Source organism: Mustela lutreola, chromosome 15 (assembly GCF_030435805.1).
Source record: "Mustela lutreola isolate mMusLut2 chromosome 15, mMusLut2.pri, whole genome shotgun sequence".
Classification (NCBI taxonomy): domain Eukaryota; kingdom Metazoa; phylum Chordata; class Mammalia; order Carnivora; family Mustelidae; genus Mustela; species Mustela lutreola.
In genome coordinates, this window is record NC_081304.1 from 42,726,333 (window position 1) to 42,738,878 (window position 12,546).

At 50.9% G+C, this 12,546-nt stretch overlaps 1 protein-coding gene across 11 annotated transcripts in view; it reads right to left on the reverse strand.

Moving 5' to 3' along the window:
* MYO18A (myosin XVIIIA) overlaps positions 1–10,654 on the reverse strand; it is a 94,002-nt gene extending 83,348 nt beyond the window's left edge. For 4 of the 11 annotated variants that reach the window (XM_059149899.1, XM_059149904.1, XM_059149903.1 and 1 more), the window contains exon 1: positions 10,520–10,654. The gene's annotated coding sequence lies outside the window, so the exon portion shown is untranslated. Of the gene's footprint in view, positions 1–7,131; positions 7,433–10,510 lie in introns of those variants that run through there. The other 7 variants (XM_059149910.1, XM_059149909.1, XM_059149911.1 and 4 more) reach the window with 6 other exon arrangements.
* Between the last annotated feature and the right edge of the window lie 1,892 nt (positions 10,655–12,546).

Below are 12,546 nucleotides of genomic sequence, written 5' to 3' on the forward strand. Positions count from 1 at the left end.
AGCCTCCCCGCAAGGCAGGTATCATTATCTCTACAAATGAGAAAACAGGGTGCAGAAAATTAAGTATATGTTAGCTGTCACCTGGCTAGTTGGCGGCAAATACAGTTTTCTCTCTGGGCCCATGGCGCCCCAAGTGAAGCAGGGAGGGAAGGGGAAGTTCCAGACTGGATGGAGGACAGACAGCTGAGAGGTGGGGGGTTGGGTCTGCTGGATAAACAGGATCCTGAAAAACTCATATCCTTTTCCCCAGACCAACAACTAAATATAGCCTTGGGAAGAAAGTTGTGGCAGCCCAAGAGACAAGCCAGCTCCCGGACACCTGCACCCACGGTGGGCACCCGACTCGGGACAGGACTGAGAAAGACCTGGTGGGGGTGGAGTTGCAAGGTAGGGAACACGTTCTAACCAGCCGGGAACAAGGAGTAGAAGTAGGCCATACCATCTAATTAGAAATTAAGTACAATTTTTTTCTTTCTCCAAGAAGGCCTCCCCCTCCGATTTCCAGACACATGACCAACGAGCTCACTTCTTCCAGGAATAACCTTCTGTGAGGCCCTGGAGAGGCCTTTCCTGTCTGTGTACCCCACCGCCACGACCAAGCAAGGCCCTCCAGGCTCCCCAACCTACTGAGAGGGACCCCTAGCCCTGATACAATGCCTAGGGGAACATCAAGGCCAGGAACTCCCAAGGGTGCTGGTGGCTCTGGCTAATTGCCTCCTCCCTGCCCAGCACCCTGACCCATGAGGTTCCTGAGCGATCGATGTATCCTTCCCAGAGCAGCGCTCATCACAGAAATATGATTCAAGTCCCAGGTGTGACTTAAAATTTCCTAGCAGCCACACTAAAAAAGGTAAGAAGAAAAAAGCTAAGAAGAAAAGGTAAGAAGTATATCATTAGCTTTAATGATATACTTTCATATAAATATATCCAAGACAATGTCATGTAATCTACATGAAAATTATCAAGATATTTTACATTCTCTTTTCCATAAGAAGGCTGCAATGTCCCATGTGATTTCTACACTCAGAGCACATCTTAATTCAGAATAACTACATTTCAAGTATTCAACAGCTACTGGTTATTGAACTGGGCAGTGAATTCTAGAAAAATCTTTAATTGCAGAGCATATCCAAAGAGGTGGGGAATCTGGCCCAGTTACTAGCTCCCTGTGGGCCTAACAGGCACCCCTTGATCCCCTGACCTATTTCTACCTAGTAGAACAAAGTTCCCTCTGGACTTTTTGGTTCAAAATGCTCCATACACATAGTACCTGGAAGAGGTAGGAAGACAGGAAGTCTGGGGCCCTGGAAGTGCGAAGCCAGGGGCAGCCCTGTCCAGCTGAGTCTGGGCTGATTTAGGGTGGGGGGGGGCTACCCTCTTCAGGGCTCTATTTTGACCTGGGGAGTCTTTCTCTCTCTTTTCTCCTGAATACTGATGGGGTGGGGCACAGACCTACCATATAACAGAATGTGGGATCTTCTGGTGGTCACTGCCTCCACCCAACACTACCCACACTGTCTTAAAAGGCTGATTTAGGGGCGCCTGGGTGGCTCAGTTGCTAAAGCATCCGACTCTTGATTTCGGCTCAGGTCATGATCTCAGGGTTGTGGGAGGAGTCCCGTGTCAGGTTCCAGGCTCAGCATGGAGAGTGCTTAAAATTTTCTTTCTTCCTCTCCCTCTACCTACCCCACCCCCACGCTCTCTCTCTCTCTAAAAAAAAGACTGATTTAGAAGATGGCTCCAAAGACACCCATGTGGGAAATGAAGAAAGAAACCCACCTTGGGGACTGGAAGGGGACAAATGTGTCCACTGGCCTCAGCTTCAGCCCAACCATGAGAACCCAACTGCCTACCCACGCTATCCCAGCAAGACACCTCTTTTGGTCTTCAATTCTTACTCTGTAATCCTTACCCAATCTTGACTCTCTGCTGGGTGGGGACTAGACATCTGAGCAGTATCAACGGACAACAGGCCCCAGAATTCTAGAATTTTGGGGCTGGAAAGGTCCCTGAGAAGTAATTTCATGGAAATCCCTGTCTTGGCAAAAGCTTGCCCCTCACTGCCATTGTGATGGATAGGAAGCGCACACAGTCAGCCCTAGAATAGCAGTATGGGGGCGGCGGTAACCACTGGCCAGGAAGGTTAGCGGTTTTGCTATCTAGGCCCAGATCTGCCAACAGATCACTAGGGGACCTTCAGCCTGTCACTTTGCTCAAGGCTGGACAGGATGACCTAGGTCTCTTCTAGCTCGAAAATTCCAACTATCTAAGTCTCTTGTGGACACAGGTTGTTTATTAACTTGCTGCCGAAGTTACCCCTCTCATCCCAACCCTGGAGCCTCTGGAGATTGAGTCCATTTCAGGCCTCCCCTCAGCACCCCTGTCCTGCCAAAGTCATGCACACGGCTCCCAAGGTACCCCTTACCCACTGTCATCCCTACAACTGCCTGGCTGTGGCCTGGGTTTTCTCCTGTGCCACCTATCTAGAGCCACCTGCGACCTCCCTGTCCAGGGTCAGACCCCTGGTACAGGAACTGCTGCTCCTCTGTTCCTTGGAGCCGACTCTGCGGGACTCTGGGGCTCTGTCACCTTCTTGTAGACCTTGGACTTTTTAGCATCTCTTGTCCCCGGGCCCAAAGACTCCAGCAGGGATGATATCAGCACCTTCCCATTCTTCATTCTGGGCTCCCCTTCATCTCTTACCCTGTCCCATGAAGGGAACCTTACAGTTTTCTGACCTCCTTCTCTGGCTTTTTCCCCTGAGCCTATTCCAGGGGGCCTTTCCTAATTTTACGTGGAGGAAAGGTATGCATATAAGTTAGGGTCTGTACCTACATCATTGTGACCTCACTGCTCCCCAAATCACTGCAAAGTATAATCTACTTGGTCAACTCAGAGGCCTTAGTATGTTAAGACAGAAAGTGTCTTGAGGGGGGTGCCTGGGTGGCTCAGTGGGTTAAAGCCTCTGCCTTCGGCTCGGGTCATGGTTCCAGGGTCCTGGGATCGAGCCCCACATTGGGCTCTCTGCTCAGCATGGAGCCTGCTTCCCTTCCTTTCCTCTCTCTGCCTGCCTTTCTGCCTACTTGTGATCTCTGTCTATCAAATAAATAAATAAAACCTTAAAAAAAAAAAGAAAGAAAGAAAGCATCTTGAGGGCAAGGACCACTTGACTCCAATACGCACCGACCAGTTCATCAATCAGAGAAACAATTTACATATTCATACAATGGAATACTACACAGCAAGCAAAAGGAAGCAATCACTGATCCACACAACAGGGATGAATCTCAAAAACAGGGAGTCAAATGACAGCAAAAGAAGGCTTTGACAACAGAGTACATACTAGTATAGTACTATTAATATGAAGTTCTAGTACAGATGGTCCCTGACTTAACAATGGTTCGACTTACCAATTTTTTGACTTGACGCTACACATGTGTGAAAGCAATTTGCACTCAATAAAACTCATTCTTCACATTTTGAATTTGGATCTTGTCCTGATGTAGCGATATGCAGTGAGAGGCTCCCTAGGGATGCTGGGGAGTGGCAGCAAGACGCAGCTCCCAGGAAGCCATGTGATCACAGGGGTAAACAAATGAAATGCTGACAGCCATTCTGTACCCGTGCTGTACCATTCTGTCTTCACTTTCAGCACAGTGTGCAAGCAATTACATGAGATAGTCAATACTTGATCATAACATAGGCTTTGTGCTAGATGATTCGGCCCAACTGTAGCCTGATGAAGGTGTTCTGAACACATTTCAGGGAGGGTAGGCTAACCTAAATTTGGTAGGTTAGGTGGATTAAATGCATTCTCAACTTATGGTATTTTCAAGTTACGATGGGTTTATCAGGAAGGAGGTAAAGCCACTGTAAGCCACAGATGTGGATAGATAAAAATAAGCTATGGTGAAAAAAAATCAGAACACTGATTACCTCTGGATGCTGAGGAAGGGGGTAGGGGTAGGAATTGCCTGGAAAAGAGCATGAGGGAACTTTCTGGAGTGATGTTCATATTACCTTAATTATCTTGATAGGGATTTGGATTGACAGGTGTATACATTTGCCAACAGTTATCAAATAGCATGCATAAGATCTGTGCATTTCAGGGACGCCTGGGTGGCTGAATAGGTTAAGCTTCTGCCTTTGGCTCAGGTCATGATCCCAGGATTCTGGGGTGGAGCCCCACTTCCAGCTCCCTGCTCAGCAGAGAACCTGCTTCTCCCTCTCCCTGATGCTCTACATGTGCTCTGTATCTCTCTGTCAAATAAATAAATAAAAATCTTAAAAAAAAGATTTGTGCATCTTATTATGTGAAGTATTCACTCAAAAGAAAAGAGAACTGTAAACAAACACTGAAGTCTGCTTAATGATATGTATACTAAAGTATTTGAGGCAAGATATGCTGGTCTGGGCGGTTCCATTGGTTAAGTGTCTGACTCTTGATTTTGGCTCAGGTCATGATCTCAGGGTTGTGGGATGGAGCCCTGTGTCCAGGTCATGTCCCTGGTCCAGTGTGGAGCCTGCTTGAGATTTTCTCTCTCCCTTTGCCTCTCCCCCGCCTCAAAAAATAAATTCAATAAATAAAGATAAGTGAAACTCAAGAAAGGCTTCAGATGTCAGGTAGCAAACCTAGGACCAAATCCAGGGTAATAGCTATGCAATCTTGGGAAAGCCACTTCACACCTCTGTGCCTCTGTTTTCCCATTTGTAAAATGGGGTAATAACAGCACCTACCACATACGGCATGGGAACTGAATGAAATTGGTCTATAAGCCCTCCAGATAACCCCAGCCCAGAGTAGGCCCTCAAGAACAGTACCTAATCACAGCAGGACACATTTTTATCATCTAAATGGAATGACAAACAGCATAAGGTCCACAAAGTGTGCACCTCAGCCCAAGTGTGACTAGAATAAATCCACACATAAACCTTAATGCTGGACAGAGCCTTTGTATATGGAAAAAAGTACGGCCCAAAGAGGTGAAGGCAATCCCGTGAGCACATGGCCAAGCCAGAGCACACTGGTTCAAGTTCAGAGGGCCCAGGTAACTACTGCCAAGACTAAGTACAGGCAATTCATAGCTGTTGAAATACAAATGGCCAACAGACACGAACAGATTTTCAGCCTCAGTCTTATCTGCACACACATGAAAGAACACAGAGGTATACTGCTGTTCACTTAACAGTTTAGTAAAAACCACCATTATTAGTAACATCAATCAAATAGAAGATAGGAAGCAGGGTAGTTCATGTGTTTATTGGGAGTATAAATTGGTGTAGGGAGGGCAAGTTGGGGGTATCTGTGAAAATATTTTAATGTACATATTCTAGGCAATTCCACATACAGGACCTCGACAGATATGTTCACACAAGAAACATGGCTCATCTTTGCATCATTGTTTGCAACTGTAAAATTCTGTCAATATAAAGGTCTGTCACTGGAGGAAGAGCTAAATTATAGAACTGGGCAGTTATTAAAAAGAATGAAGGAGGGGTGCCTGGGTGCTTCAGTCGTTAGGCACCTGCCTTCTGCTCAGGTCATGATCCCATGGTCCTGAGTTTGAGCCCTGAAGCAGGAAGCCTGCTTCTATCTCTCCCACTCTCCCTGCTTATGTTCCCTCTCTCACTTGTGTCTCTGTCAAATAAGTAAAATCTTTTAAAAAAAATTTTAAAAAAAGAATTAAGGAGATCTGTATACACCCACCTGGAAAGACTCAATACTATACTGTTAAGTGAAAAAACCCAAGTTTTCAGATAATATTTAATTTTTAAAACCATATATTTTAAAAACTATGTTTATGTGTGCACATATATGTATGTGCATTATGTATGTATGTGCATTATGTATTATGTATATGCAATATTTGCATATGCATAGAAAAATGTATGCTTTTGGGAAGAGACAGATTTTAGAAGAGTCAAAGCAGATTGGTGTTTCATCTGTATTGTTCTATTTTTTTACAATGAGAATATTTAGCTAGTGTGTGTGTGTGTGTGTGTGTGTGTGTGTGTGTGTATCTAGGCCTAGGGACTTTAGATAGTGGGATTATATATAACATTTCTTCTACTTTTCTGTATGCTCTTTATTTCCTACAGAAAAAAAATTTATATTTATATTAAATTGTATCATGTAATATAATGTTATATATAAATCTATCATAAATATGTATCATATGTACCCATATATATATAATATCCATTACATAATTTTGTCTGGGGTTTTCGTGCAGTTGGAGCAAACGGGGAATACCACTTTATCGTTTTATCTAATAGACTTCCTAGGAATTAAACCTTTTCCCAGAATATGTTAATTTTGCTATTTTTAAAGATTAAAAAGAAGGGCAGACAAAGATAAAAAGAAAAGCTTGACAATCCATTTAGCGTGAGAACTGTGAACCAAGTTTGCAATGGGCAGGTTCAAGGCTTGCCATCTCATGCCTCGGAAAAGTTTCAGTGACTTGGGGGACTTGGTTAAAATAGATCTCACTAGTGTCTTGTGGCTTTAAGAGGGGACAGATTTAAATGGGTCACCCTGCAGCTGGCAAAGTAGAAACCCCAGGAAATGGAAACTATAACGTTAGAATCCCAAGACAAGGCGCCCAGACTTGGCTGCTGTGGGTGGACACTAAAAAGGGTCAGTCCCCCACTCCCCACTCCCAGACCACACTCATAAATAAATACAAAGGAAATACTTTCCCAAGAGAGCCGGCCTCTCTCCCTTGGCCTCTGACCTCCCTAAGCGGCCGTTTCCTACAGCCCAGAGGCCTTTTTCGGCGCCAGTCCCGCAAGGAGGATTGCAAAGACAACCCGGCGGGGCTCGCGCGGCACCTGACCCGCCCCGGCGGCGGGGCAGGGCGAGTGGGGAGCCGCCTCCACCGAGTAGCGCAGGGTGACGCCGGCCGCTGCCACCGAGCCTCTTCCCGACCGGTCGCGCTAAGAGCTCCGCAGCGCCCCGGGACTCACTGCCAGGTCACACGGAGCTTATCGGGCTCCAGGTGTGCTCGGTCCGACTGCACGCTTCTCACATGACATCAGTCCGCCCGCCGGCTTCGGCTCCCGCTCCCTCGGAAACCGCGGCGCCGAGCATTTCCAGGCAGCCGCAGGCCCGCGGTGCCTCCCGCCGCTTACCGTCTCCCCCGGAACACAGGGATCCCGCAGGCCCCGGGAGGAACGACAGCGGGAGACGTGCCAGCGGCGCGGCCGAGGGCTCCGCTGCTCCTCTAGGTGCACCTCCTCGGCTTCCCGCGGGGTTTGCCGCAGCCGGCTGGGCGCTGAACTCAGGGAACACCACTCCCCCCTCCCTTCTGTGTGACCTTGAGCAAGTCCTTTCCCCTCTGTAGGCCTCAGCTATTTCAACTATAAAATCTCCGTGGGCCTGAGACTTCACACTTGGCCGCAAGCGTTGCCTTTGCTGGAGACTTAACTCTGTTCAACTCTAAATTGCAAAGGTTCTAATCCTGCTCTGCCTGTGCTTGCTGTGTGACCTTGAGCCCATCATCCAACATCTCTGAATCTCCGAGAATAATATAAAGAATCCCTTGTAAGTTATGGTAAAGTGCCTGGCAGAGAGAAAGGGCCCTGGGCCCTGTAAAAACCTCAGTCCACAGTTTAAAGTCCTGCCTGACTGTAAGCTCTTTGAACCATCAAGGGAATATGGATAATTTACAAGCCACACAGGTCCCACCTCAAGGAAAGGGAGGTGGGGAGAGGAGTGGAGGCTTTCCAGTTCTGCTCCCCGCCCCTCCTAACCCTAACCTATGGTGATAGAGGTGGGGGCAGAGTGAGCAGATCCTCAAGCACCCACGAGCCTGACCCAAAGTAGAACTTCAAAGCTCCATCAAGCCTCCCAGCCCCAGTTCTGGGGGAACCACTCTCATAACCTTGAACCTTTAAACTATGCTAGGCTTAGAGCCCCTCAGCTTTACCCACCACACTCAGGAGAGGCCTGGGACGAGACCTGGGGCCCAGAGCCACCAGCAGGACCAGCTCACAGGACCCGGGTGATGGAGGTCCAGTCCATGGTGTCCACTTCAGGTGAGGGTGTCTGGTGGTGGGGGGTGGAGGGGTGGGGGGAGTAGAGATCTCAGGTTTGAAGGAACCAGAACCACCCTGCTGCTCTGGAGACCTGTGACACACCAAGTGTGGATCATGGTTTCCTGAATTCCAGCAACTCCCTGCTCCACCCGAGCTGGGTGGATTCTCCTTTTCACGCTAGCCTCACTTCTGCCCCACCCAGTCCACCTTCGGGGACCTGCCTCTGGGGGACCCTGAATGTTTCAGGCCCAATTTCTGAAGACACATGCACCCCTTCATGAGCAGCCTGGAGTTGGGCTGGTGAAGGGGGCTCCAGGCTCCAGGCTGGCTTCCCTGGGCTGCCAGGGAGTGAGGCTGAGGGACCGGGCAGGAAAGTCAGGAAGGGCACAATCCACAGTGAGGACTTCTGAGGAGAGCCTGGGGCACCTGGGGAAGCCTTCAGGCACACACCCTGGCACCTGAGCCAGGCTTGGAGAGCGTAAACAAACTAGATTCTCAGAGCTGCCAGGCACCAGGTCATCAATAGTTCAAAGTTCAAAGCTTTCAAAGGAAGTGACCACCAGCGCTCTATCCCACCCACCCCCACCTGCGACCCTTCTCATTGTCCTAACCCTCCAACACAATAGCTTCCCTGTCACCTTCCTGAAATCGAGGCCCCTGCCCCAGCACACCAATGTCCCCAACCCCAAATGGACAAGCACACCCCAGGCTATATATAATTAGCCATGACCAGCAACCAGGAGGATGTTTCCTGGAAAACCCTCATCACAAAAGGACAGAGGGGAAGCTGAGGAGGTGGCAGGCCACTGACAAAGAGCCAGTGAGGTCTGTCAGGAAGCCAGAGACCTCAGGAGAGCAACTTTCAATATCCCCAAATAGAAAGTAGCTTCTGAACCAAAAGGGTGGGGAAAGTTAGACAAGGCCTGGCCCATTGCCATGACAACAGGAAACCAACCTGCCCAAGAAAAGGGCTCCAGATCTCATAAGCACATGGAAAGGCAGCCTGACTGCTTGGATTCAACGTCTGGCTAAGCAATCTCACTCTTTACCTGCTGGTTGACCTTCCCTCCCTTCCAGCACAGACACACTGCATTCGTACTTCCGACAGTTCACTCTCTTTGGGGGGATTTACAAGGCCTCCTCAGCACTACACATGCCAGGTACTCCAAAGACAAATGAGCCCACACAAACCAGCCTGAATCACTCGCCAGGTGAAGGGCGGGAGGGAATCTGATTCCATAATTTGGGGGGTCCATCTGAGGGCAGGAAGGCACTAGGCAGGAGAGCCCCTCCCAGGAAGCATTGTCCTGGGGCCTCTCTACAAAACACAAACCAAGAGGACACTGCCAAACACATGCCCCATGGGCCAAGTGACCAGGCAAAAGGAGCACCACTTAAAAAACATACTGTCTGCCTTCCTCCAACCCCATCCTGCCCCCCCACCCCCACCCCCGTTCATTCTGGCTGGCAGCCTTTCTAACTAATCAGCAGGACACATGTGCCTTGCAAAAGGGTGACATCCCCATTCCCCCCTCCCTTCCCCCAACAAAGCCCCATGTGTGGTATGTCCCTGCAGGCCTTATCTCAGCCAGGAACAAGACCCACTCCTCACCATGCTTGGTACCAAGCAGCACCCGTTCCCCACCCAAACACGGGGATGGGGGAGCAGCTAACCTTACCACCTCCCTCTTCCCATTGGCGAAATAACTGGCATGACAGGTTAGTAGGGCGGGGCGTCCGGGCAGTCGCTCCCAGAGGCCTGGGGCAGGCTGTCCGACCTTCCCACACACACCCCACCCCTTTGCAGGGAAAGGTGAGGTGAGCAACCAGGCACCGGGGACAGCCAGCACTCCCTAGTCTCCAAAGCCTACCATTCGCTCACCCCATCTTCTATCTCCGGGGAGGGGGTCTGGGGAAGCGGGGTCTCCATTGTTTTGCCAGCTGTCTAGCAGCTGCTCCTTTGAGAGGGAGCCCGCAGTCGGCCTGGCAGTGAAAGGGTGAAGGCCGCTGGGAGGGATAAAGGGCTCGGTGGAGGTACTCGCCTTCCCCGCTGCTTCGCTCAGAGCCTCCCTCGCTCGCTCGGTTTGGGGGACCTGGGCCTGCCCCCGAGAAGCCCCCTATCCCGGAGGCTGCAGCCTTCACCCGGCAGCTCTGGGCCACCTGGGCTCCCCCAAGCCCTCAATTCCGCCCCCCCCCAACCCGAAGGCCACTCTGCCCTGCCTCCGCGCGCCCCAGAGCCGACCAAAGGGGCCAGAGCTCCCCGCCCCGCCCCTCCCGGTCGGTTCCCCGTTCCGGGGCGCCGAGCCCCGCCGCGCAGCCGGGGACCGGAGCCGGGAGTCCGGGCCGCCGCTTCCAGGGGACAGTGGGGGAGGAGGAGCCGGCGGGCCCCGCCGCCCGCCCGCCTTCCCGGCCGAAGCCCGCCCCGCCGCCCCACCGGGCCCGGGCCGTCCCCGAGCGGCCGCCCCCGCCGCACCGTGCTCACCGGCCGCCGGAGCCCGCCCGGCAGGCTGCAGAAGCGGAGACGCGGCATCCAGCGGCCCCGGCCCGGTCCGGGCTGGAGCGCAGCGCGGCGCAGCGCAGCGCCGCCCCCCGCAGCCGCGCGAGCCGAACCGAAAGGGAGCTCCCTGCTGGCGGCTCCGGGGATAAACTCCCGGCCTTCTTGGCAGCGGCTGGGCGAGCCTCCAGGACGGGCCATGTGGGCACGGGGCGCTGCTCTGGGAGCCCTCTGTCCCCGTGCGAGAGGCCTGCCTGGAACCCCTGCGTGCACGGGGCACCGGAGGCCGCTGGGCACGCCCAGGGCAGGCACCGTGCCCTCCTGGAGAGAACAGGTTCCTCCCATGGCCTCCGCTGGACCCGTGTCCAGGAGGGTGCTGCCCAGGGCAGTGCTGTCCGGAGGAAGCATTTATTTGAGTCTTGCTGGTCGCATCTTCCCAGGGTGGCTCTGCAGAGGCGGACATAGGGCGTTGCTGGATGGTGCTACATGGCTCAGTCCAAAGCGGGCACTGCCGGCATGTCCACGGTGGCCCAGCTAGAACATACTCCCCAAGGCGGACATGGGCTTGTGGTTAGCTTGGTCCAAGAGAGCCCTGACTCAAGTGGGGCTGCCTGAGGGGTATACCAGGGCCCAGGAGACAGCCCTTAGGGGCGCTCACTTAGCCCCCAAACCAGTCCAACAATGTTAAGATTAATGCCTTTCATAATCTTTTTGGAATGAGGTCACCGGGGTCTGTCATGTCCTGCTAAACATCCAGTGAACTGCTCTACCCACCAAAGAGGGATTTCAGACGTCCTGGGAGAGGCCAGTCTGGTTTAGAGAGCAGGCCTTCAAGATAGGTGCTATGTCTTGAGTTTGGAGGGAACTGAGAACTTCTGCAGACTAGGGTGGCCCAACCTGACAGATCAGGGAAGGTTGGAGCAAGGGGGCCTCAGGAGCAAAGATGTGAGTCAGAGCCTGGATATCCTGAGGAATAGACCACACCCGTGATGCGCACGGGTGACCCTTTTGGGTCAAGGAAGAGCAGGCCACTCCAACTCAATTAAACAAACTTTCACTGAGAGGCTGCCCAGTGCGGCACGTGGCGGTCTGGGGGACACAGAGAAATCAGACATGGAGCCTCTCGGCGGAATTCACATGGAAGCGATCTGTGACTGTATGTAGGGTACACCAGGAGAGTAAGCAGGGTACAGGCTGTCTGTCATCCCTAGGATGAAATAGCCCTCCAATGGTTGGCTGGTTAGCCTGGAGGAATGAACTAAAGCTTCTCTGAGAACATGATATTGAGTGAAACCTTGGAGGCTGGGCTGGACAATGCTACCATTACTGCTTCCTGAGTACCTACTATGTGCTAGGAACCATCTGTGTTACTCACAAAAAAACTATGACAAAGAGGTTATTATTGTAGATAGGGATTGAGTGTATGGACTCTGGTGTCAGGTTACATGTGTTCAGATCCCTGTCAAGTACTCCCTGTGTTGCCCTGGGTGACTAATAAAAACCACTCTATGCCTCAGTTTGCTCATCTGAGCAATGGGGATAAATAAGGTAGTGCTTCAAAGTTGATTTAGACATTTAAATGAGTTTAGTCTTTGTTCTCTAGTTCTCTAGTCTTAGTCTCTAGTTCCAGTTGCTGGAACAACTGGCTATCCACAGGCAAGAAAATGAATCTAGATACAGACTTTACAGCTTTTACAGTAATTAAAATGGATCATAGACCTAAATGTAAAGCACAAAACTTTAAAACTGCTAGAAAGTAACGTAGGGTGAGAACCCAGACGACCTTTATTTTTAAATTAACTTTTAATTCCAGTGTATGTACATACAATGTTCTGTTTAGTTTTGGGTGTATAATATAGTGATTCAATAATTCTGTACATTACTCGGTGCTTATCATGATAAGGGTACTCTTAATCCCCTTCACCTATCCCCGCCCAACCCCGCACTCTGGCAACCATCAGTTTGTTCTCTACAGTTAAGTGTCTTTTTCTTGGTTTGTCTCTTTTTTCTTTGTT